Source organism: Carcharhinus amblyrhynchos, chromosome 35 (genome assembly GCF_965287045.1).
Source record: "Carcharhinus amblyrhynchos chromosome 35, sCarAmb.v2.hapA, whole genome shotgun sequence".
Taxonomy (NCBI): domain Eukaryota; kingdom Metazoa; phylum Chordata; class Chondrichthyes; order Carcharhiniformes; family Carcharhinidae; genus Carcharhinus; species Carcharhinus amblyrhynchos.
The window spans coordinates 17,328,079-17,342,618 of record NC_137358.1 but is presented as its reverse complement, the minus strand read 5'-3'; the positions used below and the strand labels follow the sequence as shown (position 1 = coordinate 17,342,618).

The 14,540-nt window shown below is 44.7% G+C and overlaps 1 protein-coding gene across 2 annotated transcripts in view; it reads right to left on the bottom strand.

Moving 5' to 3' along the window:
* The window catches only part of LOC145361486 (myocardin-related transcription factor A-like), a 239,758-nt gene that overhangs the window by 170,991 nt on the left and 54,227 nt on the right, over window positions 1-14,540 (bottom strand). For both annotated transcript variants that reach the window (XM_080217297.1, XM_080217298.1), the window contains exon 3: window positions 9,892-10,099. The gene's annotated coding sequence lies outside the window, so the exon portion shown is untranslated. The remainder of the gene's footprint in view (window positions 1-9,891; window positions 10,100-14,540) is intronic.

Below are 14,540 nucleotides of genomic sequence, written 5' to 3'. Positions count from 1 at the left end.
TAGCAGTACTGCTAACAGGAGAGGGAAAACCATATCGAGAATGGCTAATGTCGTGGCTGGGAGTAGGGAAAGGTTACCAGTATTAGTGCCACGCTGCCCAACAAAATGAGGCCATCTCGTTCACCATTCGTTAAAGAGCTCCGGTGAACAAGTAGTCAAAGCGATGGGAGGATTCATTCTGATACTAGTTCGGCCACACTGGGTAGATAGCCATGCAGCACTGGACAAACACAATCTGAACGCAGTGAAGAGGAATCTAGCCTATATAAAACAATATCGCTAAAGCTGCTCTCCCCATGGCAAAACAGAACAGGGAAAGTGAACCCTCTGGCTCTGGCGACAGCGTGATGTAGAGACATTAATCCACTCAGCCCAAGCCACACTCACTTAGCTCAAGTTCAGAAACACGGAAAATCCAGGAACTGGATGTCATCATGTCTGTGCCATAGTTGGAGGGAGAAAGATAGACAGGTATGTAGATGGAGAAAATTAAAGACCAAAAAAGTGCTTTATTAATCATCCTTTACCAAACATTGACTAGCACACGATTCTCATGAACAATGAATCATAGAATCCATTCAGCTCATCGAGCCTGCACGGAACCATCCCAGCCAGACCCTATCACTGTAACCCTATGTATTTACCCTCCTAGTCCTCCAACACTAAGGGCAATTTAACTTGATCGATCAACCTAACCTTTGATTTATTAGAGAAAGATCAACTTAATGCAAAGTAGGTCCATTCAAAAGTCTGATGGCAGCAGGAAAGAAGCTGTTCTTGTGTCGGTTGGTACGTGACCTCAGACTTCTGTATCTTTTTCCCTACAGAAGAAGGTGGAAGAGAGTATATCCAGAATGCATGGGCAGCTTTGCACTGCAAACTTGCACACCTTTGGACTGTTATTTTCTTCTTACACAAAAATTTCTTCTCCATTTCAATTTGTGAACCGTTAAATTATTGAGCAGTGCTACCTTAGCAAGTCGGCATTCCAACAGGCTGCAATAGCATTTTGTGGCTCAGATTTACCTCTGTGTCAAGGTTCCAATCGACAGCAAGAGATCAATGACGAAAATGGAATATTAAACCCAAGTCGCTTTAATCATCTTCCCTGTTGTAGGTTTGGAGGAGACCTGACATCACGATGTTTTTCCCAAATCGAGAAACAGTACATGGCGGGGGGGCGCGCGCAAATGGAGACAAATACCCCTGCACCTATTCAGTTGGCAAGCACAGAACAAACTTTGCCGAGATTCTTCCTTCTATCAAACTTGCTGCCACTCAGACAAGTCAGAAGCTGCAATGGAATGTGAATCAGAGCAAATACCAATACATGGGCAATCCCAGTGGTATTGCAAAACAGAAGCAATTAAATTACAAAACTTTTATCCCCGAGGCTCCACAGCTCTTGCTAGAAAGTTGTCTCCCCTGGCTAACTAGGAAAACAATTGAGAGTTAACCCAATCCTCTGGGAATAAGCTGCTCTAGCAGCGAACAGCTACTTAACTAGCTTCCACCCAGATGCTTCATACAAACACACACATTGCCTTACCTGCTCGGTACACACAGTGGATCATGAGCAGCGGATTCTCCGTTCCAAACGACACTGCATCTTGCCGGTGGCTCATGCTCACAAGCCGTGCTCTTTCCCTCCCCACCCACAGCACTGCAACTTCACTTGTGAAAAAGTTTCTGAGAAAAGTGGTGGCCACTGCTCAATGTATGGACATGTTCTGGTGTGGGCCCCTCCTACTATTTGTTATATGCAGCCAACACATGAGCTCACTGCCTCAACCGGGACAGCCTTGAATACACAAAAACTTTACAACGTCTGTGAACTTTACCCTGTGTGGCCAATCACTTACTTTCTTCGGCCCTAAACATTAACTCTTTCACTAACTTTTTTAAAAAAATAAAGAAGTTGCTGAACCAACTTCCTTTCCACAGAGTGGAAACCAAGCAACATTTTTCTGTCTTCTCTCTCGTAATATTTTTCAGGACCTCAAAACCGTGGCACTCTACCTCCTTCAATCTTCCCATCCTCATTCAGTCAAGATAGAGAGAGGCCAGCTCCCTCAAGTATTCAGACAGATAAAACATTGAACACTACAGCACAAACAGGCCCTTCGGCCCACAAGTTGTGCCGATCATACCCCTACCTACCAGGCCACAGAACTATCTGTAACTCCCAATCCCATTAAATCCCATGTACTCATCCAGAAGTCTTTTAAAAGACCCCAGCAGCCGTTTCCACTCACTCACCACCCTCCAGAGTGGTCATCTCCCCCTCCAGGTTCTCTTCTCTCAACTCTCAAATGGCCAATATTTCAGGGAAGGACAAAGAAAACAATTCATCGACATTCTGAAGCTTTCCCTGAAGCGAGACAGCATTGACATTAATGACTGGGGAGAGCTCACTACCAGTTGTTCAAAATGGCGACAGCTAACTCACCGTGCTATGTCTCACTGAGCCACAACGCATTAATGAGGAGAGGGAGCAGTGGGAGAGGAGGGGGGAAAGAAAGCAAATTCTGCACCCCGGATCCCATTGCTGTGTCAGATATCTTTCCTCCGTGCCCAAAGATCTGTGGGGTCAAAAATCGGCCCAGACACACGAAGACGTCCTCAAAAATTGAGGAAGAGCCAATGACAATCAAGCTTTTAAAACTGAAGTCCGGCATCTTATTCTAATGCACAAAGCTCTCGGTTACTCTCATAGAAACATAAATAAGAGGAGGCCATTCAGCCCTTCAAGCCTGCTCCGCCATTCATTACGATCATGACTGATCACCCAACACCGTAACTTGCTCCCCCCCCCCCACCCAAATATCCTTTGATCCTCTTCACCCCAAGTGCTTTATGTAACTCTTGTTTGAAAACATAATGTTTTGGCTTCAACTGTTTTCTGTGGTAGTGAATTCCACAGGCTCACCACACCCCTCATCCTTAAACTATGACACCAGGTTCTGGATCAACAGTCCCGCCACCCCAGGAATCAGTCTGGTAAGCTTTCTCTTTACTCCCTCTAGAACAAGAACATCCTTCTTTGGATACAGAGCCCAAAACTGCACACGATATTGCAGGTGTGGCCTCACCTGTATAACTGCAGCAAGACATCCCTGCTCCTGCACTCAAGTCTTCTCGCTATGAAAGCTAGCGCACCATTTGCCTTCACCACCTGTTGCACCCGCATGCTTACCTTCAGCGACTGGCGTACAACGACAGTCAGGTCTCACTGCACATTCCCCTCTCCCAGAATATAGCCAGATAACTTGCCTTCCCATTTTTGCTACCAAAGTGGTTAACCTCACGTTTATCTGCATCCGCCAAGTATTTGCCCATTCAACTTGTCCAAGTCACACTGTAGGATCTCCGCATCCTCCTCATAGATCACCCAGCTTTGCGTAATCTGCAAATTTGGAGCTATTACATTGAGTTCCCTGATGGGTTCTCGCACTGATCCCTGCAGTACACCATTAGTCATTGCCTTGCTGCCACTTGGAAAAAAAAGACTTCCTTATTTCTATTCTTTGTTTCCTGTCTGCAAACCAGTTTTCTATCCATCTCAGTACACTTCCCGCAATCCCATGCATTTCAATTTTACACTCTAATCTATGAGGGGCATTGTTGAAAGCCTTCTGAAAATCCAAATAAACCACATCCATTGGCTCCTTCATCAACTCTTCTAATTACATCCTCCAAAGAGTTCCAGTAGATTTTCCAAGCATGATTTAGAACATAGAACATTACAGCGCAGTACAGGCCCTTCGGCCCTCTACGTTGCGCCGACCAGCGGATTTCCCTTTCATAAATCCATGCATACTCTGATTGTGCCTTGGTGCTCTGGACTACAGGGTCAGAGCCTTTCAATTTAAAATGTAATGAACCTGTGCCTTTAAAAAATATATTTATCTTACGTTTCTTCTACGGGGTATGTTTCAAATACAGCTCTGCTTTGCAGAGTAACATTCTGTCCAGGAAAATCCTTAAATTAGTAGGTGGCAGAACAAGATAAATACTCATTTTAGAAATGGAGTCTTTGTTTAAGCAGAACTGATGCATTTGTGTTTGCGTAGGTCCCTCTGGGGTCTGAGTAGTTTTGATTAGGCTGACTGACAGAGAGAGAGAGAGTCATGTGGTAATGAGAGGAGCTAAGCTTGCAGGAAAGAGAGTGAGTTTCAGTTTCATTTAAAAACACAAGCAGTTGCTGCCTAGGCTGCCAGAAGAAAGAAGCGTCTCTTTCTGCCTCCAGAGGTGTTCTGAAAGCTCCAGAACTGTTAACCATAGTCACAAACATACCTGTGTTTTGCTAACAAACGTTAAAGAGAAGTTGAAGCTTCTCAGGAAATTTTTTGCTTGATTGGAACTCAGGCATTGGTTTGCAATTAAGAATCATTTCTTGCCATGTTTGAGTATTGTTCAATGGTTAAAGATTAACTTTAATTAATTTGTTCTAAGTCTATTGTTAAACTGTATTGTTAAATAAAGTTTGTTTTGCTGAAAGTTCCTTGGTTTGTCACTCGAATTGTGCCTGAAGTGAAACATCTTGCCCTACACTAGTGCCAAAATAGAAAATTGTTGGGGTCTAGCCTGGCTTCATAATATACCTGAGGGTTTCCAATCTGGTACCCGATATAAAAATATTCCCAAGTCCCAGCTAAGTTCCATTTGAATATTAATATTCAGGGTGACACTCGCAGGTGGTTAGCACTGCTGCCTCAGTGCCAGGGACATTTCCAGCTTCAGGTCATTGTCTGTGCAGAGTTTGCACATTCTCCCTGTGTCTGCATGGGTTTCCTCTGGGTGTTCTGGTTTCCTCCCACAGCCCAAAGATGTGCAGGTTAGGCAGATTGGCCATACTAAATTGCCACTTTGTGCCCCAAGATGTGCAGGTTGGGGGAATTAGCAGGGTACGTATGTGGGGTTACGAAGGGCCTAAGTGAGAGTCAGTACGTACTTGATGGGCTGAATAACCTCCTTGGACACTGTAGGGATTCTATGCACTTGTACACCTGAATCAAAACTGACACCACCTTAATCCCACTCAAAAGCTACATCAAATATCCACTTGCACTTAATACCAGAAGTTTTTCAAAAAAGAAACAGAAAACTTGTATTGGTCATCAGTGACTGTCCCAGAAAGATAATAAAATCAAGTGGTGTTCATTATAAAGTTTTGACCAAAATGTCTCCAAGTTGAGGTTCCATTGCTTTGCACATTCCAGGTAATTACTGGAATAAAGACATTGAATAAGTTAAAAACACTGTCAGTGGTAATGGGGAGGGGGTGTCATTATTACGGGTGGAGATTTCATCAAGGAAACTCTGGTACATTTTGAAAATTGAGCTTTCAGTTTCCACTGTTACACGCTGGAGAAAGAGCGTGGTCAAATAAAGCAGAGTAAGAAGTCTCACAACACCAAGTTAAAGTCCAACAGGTTTATTGGTAGCACAAACTTTCGGAGCGTGAGTGAAGAGTTGTGTTCACAAACAGGGCATACATAGACAGCCTCAATTCACATGACAGTGGTTGGAATGTGAGTCTTTACAGGTACAGACAATGTGAGTGGAGAGAGGGTTAAGCAGAGGTTTAAAGAGGTGTGAATTGTCTCCAGCCTGGACAGTTAGTGAGATTTTTGCAACCCCGGGCAAGTCATGGGGGTTACACATAGTGTGACGTGAACCCAAGATCATAAAACAGAGTGCACCTTTCTCCCAACTTCCACACTGAATGTCCTTTGGGCCGTTCTGAGGGGAGAAAATAAAGGGCTGAGTCTAAAGGGATGTCAATGAGGCTGAGAGGTGCCAGACCACTTCAGGCAAAACAAACATACTTGTGGTGCCTTCATCAAGAGTGCTAAAGAGTTTGTTGTCATGACAACAAGTTAGCTCTGTTGCTTGAAACGCAGCAAAAACAGAAATAAATACCAACCATTTGGACTCAGGGTAAATGTAGAAAATATCAGGATGGCCGCAACTCTAACCTCAAACAATCATGAGCCCCACTCTCTGGCATGCACAGATTATTTGAAAATGATTGGTGAATACCAGAGCACATTATAATCATAGAATCCCTGCAGTACAGCCATTTGGCCCATCGCGTCTGTACCAACCACAATCCCACCCACGCTCTCGGCTAATCCGCCTGACACTAGGGTCAATTCAGCACAGCCAATCCATCCAACTTGCACATCTGAGAGTGTGGGAGGAAACCTGAGCACCCAGAAGAAACCCACATAGACACGGGGAGAGCATGCAAACTCCACACAGACAGTGACCCGAAGACAGAATTGAACCAGGTCCCTGGCGCTGTGAGGCAACAGTGCTAACCACTGTGCCGCCCTCCAATAATCAACTGGGGAGAATAAACACGTAGGAACACACAATTATTGAGACATCACTATTATTAAACTGAAAATCACAACCTGCATGATGTTTTCATGTGGCTTTCATGTTAAGATTTCTTGAGAGGGTTTTGCGTTTTAACTAAGTTGTGTAAATTTAATTTTTAGGTCTAAAAAATCATGTTTAAAGTAATTTCATTGCCATTTTTTCCAGTAACTATAATCTAGTCACCAGGCAGCACTGATCACCATGCTGCTGTACGCTTCAGGGACTTGGACAACTTACAGCAGGCATCTCACAGCACAGGAGAAGCAGCACCTACACAGCAACCTCCAAATCTGGTGCCAACAATGCCATCCTCTCCCAAGCCAACATGTCCAGCACTGAGCACCGGTCACACAAAACAGGCTCCACTAGGCAGGACATGTCACTTGTACACCTGATGCCAGACTCCCGCAACAACTGCTCTAACTGCAGTTGCAGAAGAATAGTGGAGAAGCTTTAAGAATGCTCTCAAAACGTCCAAGAGCTCAAACATCCCCGCAGGAAGCCCCTGGCTTGCGACAAATTAAAACGGAGTCCGCATGGACTATCTGACAGAGCATCCCACCCAGACCCTGTCCCGTAACCCCACATATTTACCCCACTAATCCCCCTAAACTACACAAGTTCGGATACTGAGGGGAATACGCAAACTCCCAAACAACCCATCTACCCACCCTTCAAGCACCTCCTTCCCCACGTGTGGCAGAGACTGCAGATCATGCTTTGAACTTTAATCAACCATCTCAACTCATCAAACTACAGTGGAACCAAGTCATCCTCAAGCTCAAGTGGCTGCCTTGGAAGGTAATCGAGAGTTAAAATACTAATTAGATTTACACAGGGCACCAAAAGCAGAGCTGAGTTCACAGTGATGGCGAGAGAAGCTGACAAATAATAGGTTGTCAGTAAAAATGGGAAAAATAAGCACTATTTGCAGAAAATAGGTAAACAGGGAGGATAATTTAACCTGTACTATAAATCATAGAATCCCTACAGTGCAGGAGGCCATTTAGCCCAACGAGCATGCATCAACCACAATCCCATATTCCCATAACCTTACTTACTTACCCAGTTAACCCCCAACACTAAGGGACAGTTTGGCACGGCCAATCAACCTAACCCGCACATCTTTGGACTGTGGGAGGAAACCGGAGCACCTGGAGGAAACCCATGCAGATACAGAGAGAATGTACAAACTCTACAGAGTCACCCAAGGTCGGAATTGAACCCACGCCCTGTGAGGCAGTAGTGTTAATCACTGTGCCACCGTGTTGAATTCTAGTATTCAAAGAGGTTTGGTGGTTTAAAAAGCATAACGCTGTGAATATTAGCAAAGCTTGGATAAAAATAACGCTGAACTTGAAGTCTTTACAGTTCTTACATTAACACTGCAATGAAGTTACTGTGAAAATCCCCTAGTCGCCACACTCCGGTGCCCGTTCAGGTACACTGAGGGAGAATTAGCACAGCCAATCCACCTAACCAGCAAATCTTTCCGTCTGTGGGAGGAAACCCACGCAGACACAAGGAGAATGTGCAGTCTCTGCACAGTCAGTGATCCAAGCAGGGAATCAAAGCTGGATCCCTGGCACTGCATCGTGACACTGCGCCGCCCACAGTACTTAGCAACAAAGGCAGCATGAGTGGAGAGGCAACCTGAAAATGTTGTTTCTCTCTGCACAGATGCTACCTGGCCCACATGCCCAACATCTTTTGCTTTTTTGTATTTGCAGTCTGGGGGGGGGGGGGGCGGGGAGAGAGAGAGAGAGAGAGAGAGAGAGAGAGAGAGAGAGAGAGAGAGTGTGTGGGAGAGGGAGATCTGTCCTTTCAGCAGTTTACGCAATTACAAGTCACACACCACAACATCTCCAAGAAATGAGTTGTTTTGTTTACATTGAAAACAGATGACCCACAGGGAATAATTTAATAATCTGCATGTTGATGCAGTTTACATCTCACTGTTACCTTTAAGTGATTATTTGGAACATCAAACTACCATCAGCTGTAAAGAAAGAAAAGATGATGGAACATAACCACTGGAGGCAGAGCCAACTCCGAGAACTAATGATTTACAGTCACAGTGAAGTGTATCCAATCATCTGTGTATAGAATAGTTCACAACACTAACAGCTTCGAACCCTACCCCACAAGCAGGCAGTGCAAAGGAAATAACATCGATACAGCTCCTTCAGGACATCGCAAAATGGTTTACAGTCAATTTAATACTCGTGAAGTTTAATCGCTTTTGTAATCTAGACAATGCAGCAAATAATCTGATGTGCTGGCGTTGGACTGGGGTAAGCACGGTAAGAAGTCTCCCAACACCAGGTTAAAAGCCCAATACGTTTATTTGATACGAATCCCACAAGCTTTCGGAAATGCTGTTCCTTCGTCAGCTGTGTTTCTCTCTCTCTCCCCTCCCCCCCAGTCTCTCTCTCTCTCTCCCCCCCATCTCTCTCCTTCCCTCCCTCCCCCCCATCTCCCTCCCTCTCTCTCTACCCCCCCACCATTTCCCTCACACACACCTGACCAAGGAACAGTTTCTGAAAGCTTGTGGGATTACTATCAAATAAACTGGTTGGACTCTAACCTGATGATGTGAGACTTCTTACTGCAGATGATTTGCACAGATCACATTCCCACCGACAGCAGTGCCCTTCCCGGTCTCAACATCCATTTTAGCACCATGAATTTTGGCATTAAATATCGGCCAGTCCTGCAAGAAACTCCCCATTTCTTCAAACTAGTGCCTTAGAATTTTTTTACATCAAACCAAGGACAGAAGGAAACTCGGTTTAATGGTTCTTCCAAAAGCTGCAAAATTCTCTCAATACTGCATCGTAGTGTCAGCCTCTATTGTATACTTGTGTCTAAGAGAACCTGCACCACAGCTATCTGATTCACATGCAAGGTTGACCAAATGGCGCTAACTCCTACAGGTTATGGTCCTATGGCAACTGTTCTACGGTTAAAAGGCATTGATAAAATATAGACCTAATATTTATTCTTATGGGGCAATCTCAAGAGGTCACAGGTATAGGTTTGAGAGATGGTAGATTTAAAACCGAGATGAGCAATTACTTGTCGCAGAAGGTGGTAAATTTGCAAAATTAGCGCGTTGGAGTCTGAATTGCTGAATAGTTTCAAGAGGGAGATAGATATATTTCTAATTTAAGAAAAGGGATAGGGGAAATGGGGAGGTGGATTTGGGACCGGGGAGAGATCAGCCACGATCTGATTGAATGGCAGAGCATGGCTCGAAAGGCTGAATTTGCCAACTTCTGCTCCCAATTCCAACGCTCCTATGACACTGTCACCTGTATGGACATTGTATCCAAAAGGCCATTCTGCAAGGCAGACTAGGTAAGCTATTTGGCCACCCGAGGCATCACAGCTCCAGATTTAGCTTTTCAATGGGAGGAAGACACTTGACAAACGCAAGATCACAAACTGCCGACACGCAAGGCACTACTACAGCACGAAACGCGCCAGGGAGGCACTCACCACTCTTCCTCCTGCTCAGTGGAGAAGCGCCATTACTGGACTGCAGCGTGAGCTCCTGCAGTTCGTTCGTGACCGCTTCACTCTGCGGACTGGGAGCGGAGCCATCGTCCTCACCATCGCCCACCCCCCCGCCGTCTGAGCCATTCCCAGAGACGGCGAGGGGAAGGCTAACTTCATTCGGCAAATCCACTTTGGCTTGAATATTAACCTGTAGCAAAAAAAAACAAAAAAAGTATGAGCGGAAAACATGAAGGAAATAATTGCACACACTGCAGCATTAAAAGGGGCGAGAGTGTAATGGATAAGCTGCATTTGATTTACATCAGGTTAGGAAAGTGATTCTGTTTTCTGTGCAATATTACTGATAAACGGTCATGAATGCAGAGATCCTCTATCAACAGCTCCCACACAGAGACCCATCCTTAGTCCAAATTACTCATTTAAACCTCTTAGATCATAACCCCAAACACATCCCAAAGATTTATTCACATTCTCTGATTTAGAACCATTTTCTGATTTAGCACCCAATACTTCATGTTTTGTCAAGCATCTCTGAACATAGACTGAGATCAATATATATTATTCAGGTAAATATGTAGAGAGCAGAAAGATACCCTCAAAGTGATTCATTAAAGTTTTCTTCTTAGTAGAAATGCACATACACAATTTTTTTTTCGGTGAAAGGTACCTAAATTTGAACTGGACAGACACAGACAGATACACCTCAGAACGAGGTGCAGCTTTCTGCTGGAATAGCTATTTTCTACCCCAAAAAGCAATTTCACCAACCGGAAATGGCCGTTTCCCAGGCCCACGCACCATACTGTCCCACTCGAGAAAAGCAAAGTCTAAGGACAAAGGTCAGCATTCCGCAAGAGAAATGAGTCATCGCGCTGCACCCTGGGGCAAAGGGCAAAGAGATCCCAATCACAGAAAGGGAGGTAGCAACCCATTGCTCACCGAACCAACTGCGTTCTAAACCTAATCGCAATGTGGTGATTAGGTCAGAACAGATTCTCTTTTGGCCAAGGAGATTGATAAGTGCACATTTCAGGGGGATCAGGGGAAGCCTCTATAAAGGTGGAGTTTCTAAATGGAGTGCGCACACACTTTCAGGATAATTTCATATAAACGCTTCAAACCTGAAGCGCCAAAACAGGCCATTCAGCCCAACTCGTGTTTATGCCCCACACGAGCCTCTTCCCATCCCTTGCCATCTCACCCTTCTATGCCTTTCCCCCTCACTAACTTATTAACTTCTCCTCAAATGCATCCATACCATCTTCCTCATCTATTCATTGCAGTAATGAGCTCCATATTCGAACAGCACTCAGGGTAAAGACGTTTCTCCAGAATTCCACATTGGATTTATCTGTGATAAGTCTTTACCCATAGAATTCAGCAGCAAACTAGCAAGAGGCTGTCTAAGCCAAGTACGTATAGGAGTCCTGCTGGAGTTTAACTGGGGAACACACGGACTAACGCGGCAGTACAATCTAGGAAGAATTAGTAATCGTAGAATCCCTACAGTGCAGGAGGCCATCATTTGGACCATCAAGTCTGCACCCACATTCATCCCACCCAGGCCCTATCCCCACTTATTTTCCCCCCACTAATCCCTCTAACTTACCACCTCCCAGGACATAAGGGTTAATTTAGCATAGCCAATCCACCTAACCCCACACACCTTTGGAGCGTGGGAGGAAACCAGGGCACCCAGAGGAAAACTCTCGCAGGCATGGGGAGAAGGTGCAAACTCCACGCAGAAAATAACCCGAGGCTGGAATTGAACCCAGGTCCCTGGAGTTGAGAGGCAGCAGCAGTGCTAACCACTATGCCAGCCCTAAAACTCATGTCAGTCCATGAAATGATAGATATACGCTGCTTTAAAAGAGAAAAGTGTTATCAAGCTAATCTGGGAAATCAAGAAGCTGGAAGCAATCCCGAGTCCTAAATCATTTCCAGGGTAGAGGTAGAGCAGAACAGTAAAATCTGCACCCACTGCTGCCAGACACACTAGAATCTCACACAAACATACAAATTAGGGATAATGCATTCAGCCCCTCGAGCCTGCTCCGTCCTCAGTAAAATCATGGCTGGTCTACATTCTGAAGCAAAGAAGTGCAGGTTCTTCTGTTCCTCTCTACATGTTTTCACATGGTTGTTAACTGTACCAGGTGTGAGAGACCCAATTTTTATAAGGCCATTATGCTGCATGAATATGGTGTCACCAGTCAGATTGCCATGGATGGTGGGAGGATCACAGGAGTGCGGGTAGCTCAAGGCAGACAAATTGGGTGCACCAACTCTTCCAAGCCTTTTCATTCATAGTTTTGTGGTTCTTAGTTTTCTTCAAAAACTGTTTTAAACTTCATGATATGTATTCTGTTATAAATACAATCTGCCCAGCTCGATCACCTTTCACCCCCTTGCTGGTCAAGAATCTATCTAGCTCTGCCTTAAAAGTATTCAAAGGCCCTATTTTCACTGTCTCTTGAGGCAGAGTTCCAAAAGCTCACAATCCTCAAACGATTCCTCAGCAACTTTGTCATAAGCAAGCGATCCCTTATTGTTAAAAAGTGACACACTCATTCTAGATTCTCCCATAAGAGGAAGCACCCTCTCCACGTCCACTCTGCCAATACTCCTCAGGATCTCAAGATGTATTAAGTCGCCTCTAAACTCCAGCAGATACAAGTAAACTTTCCTCAGAAGTCAATCCACCCGTTCCAGATGCTAGTGTCTCTGAACTGCTTCTAATGCACTTACATTCTTCCTTAAGTAAGGTCTGTGCACAATACTTCAGATGTGGTCTCACCAATGTCCTGTAGAACTGAAGCATCACCTCCCTACTTTTGTAATCAATTCTCTTCACAATAGCACTCTATTAACTTTCCTAATTACTTGCTGTCCTACACGTTAATCTTGTGAGTCATGCACCCAGATCCCTCTGCATCTGAGAGCTTGCCATCTCTCACCATCTAGATAACATGCTGCTTTTTTATTCTTCCTGCCAAAATGGACAATTTCACGTTTTCCCACATAATATTCCATTTGCCAGATCTCTGCCCACTCAGCCTACCTGTATCTCTCTATAACCTCATGTCCTTTTCACAACTCAATTTCTTACCTACCTTTGCGTCATCAGCAAATTTAACGAGCTTACTGGCAGCCCACTCACCCAAATCGTTTACAGAAAATGCAAAATTGTAAATGGCAGTGTGTGTCATCAAGTGTATTCATATAGAAGCAAATGCTGGAGATCCAACATAAAAACAATAAGTGGGTGAAAAACCCAGCAGGTCTGGCAGCTTCCATGGAAAAAAAAATATTTTGAATCCAGTATGATTCTTCCAAAGAGTGATATTGGAATTGAAATTTTAACTCTTTATTTCGAGTGCATTTATAGAACATTCATCAGAAAGTGTTCCAAAGTGCTTCACTACTTTTGCAACTGTTTGACACTGATATTCAGAGAACATTCCAGCGCAGTACAGGCCCTTCGGCCCTCGATGTTGCGCCGACCAGTGGAACCAATCTAATGGCCCTCTAACCTAAACTATTCCAATGTTATCCATATGCCGATCCACTGACCATTTGAATGCCCTTAAAGTTGGCAAGTCCACAACTGCTGCAGGCAGGGCATTCCACGCTCTTACTACCCTCTGAGTAAAGAGCCTACCTCTGACATCCGTCCTATAATTACCACCCCTTAATTAAAGCTATGTCCCCTCGTGTTAGCCATCACCATCCGAGGAAAAAGGCTCTCACTATCCACCCTATCTAACCCTCTGATCATCTTGTATGCCTCAATTAAGTCACCTCGTAACCTTCTTCTCTCTAATGAAAACAACTCAAACCCCTCAGCCTTTCCTCACAAGATCTTCCCACCATACCAGGCAACATCCTGGTAAACCTCCTCTGCACCCTTTCCAATGCCTCCACATCCTTCCTATAATGCGGGCAGATGAACAAAGAGGCAGGCTTTACGAAGGATCTTAACGGGAAGAGAAGTGAACATGTTTAGGAAGGGGGCTTCCAGAACTAAGCGCCTAGCCAACTGAAGATAGAGTGTTAAAACTAGGAATAAGTAAGGGACCAAAAATGCAGAGATAGAATCATGGAAATCTCTCCGTGCAGAAGGAGGCCATTCAGCTCATCAAGCCCACATCTACAAAAATCCCACACAGACTCCACCTTCACAACACCACCCTGCCAGTCGTGGTCATGCAGACCCCCGCCCCCCTACTCCCGACTTCAAGGAATAATTCAGTATGGCCAAACAACCCAAGTTTAAGTTTATTTATTAGTGCCACAAGTAGGCTTACATTAACACTGCAATGAAGTTACTGTGAAAACCCCCTAGCTGCCACACTCTAGAGCCTGTTCGGGGTCAATCTCGCCTGGCCAATGCATTTAACCAGCACATCTTTCAGACTGAGGGAGGAATCCCACCTCGGAGGGCCGTAAAGCTGGAGGAAATTACAGATATTGGAAGGGATTACATCATAAGAGAACTGAAAACATGACTGAATTTGCAAAGAAGCTGGCCATTTACCCCAAATGATCCTGGCCCGTGTTTGTGCTCTGTCAAGCCTTCTCCTTGCCCTGCATCTTACCCCATCAGCTTATCTGTCTGTTCTTTTATT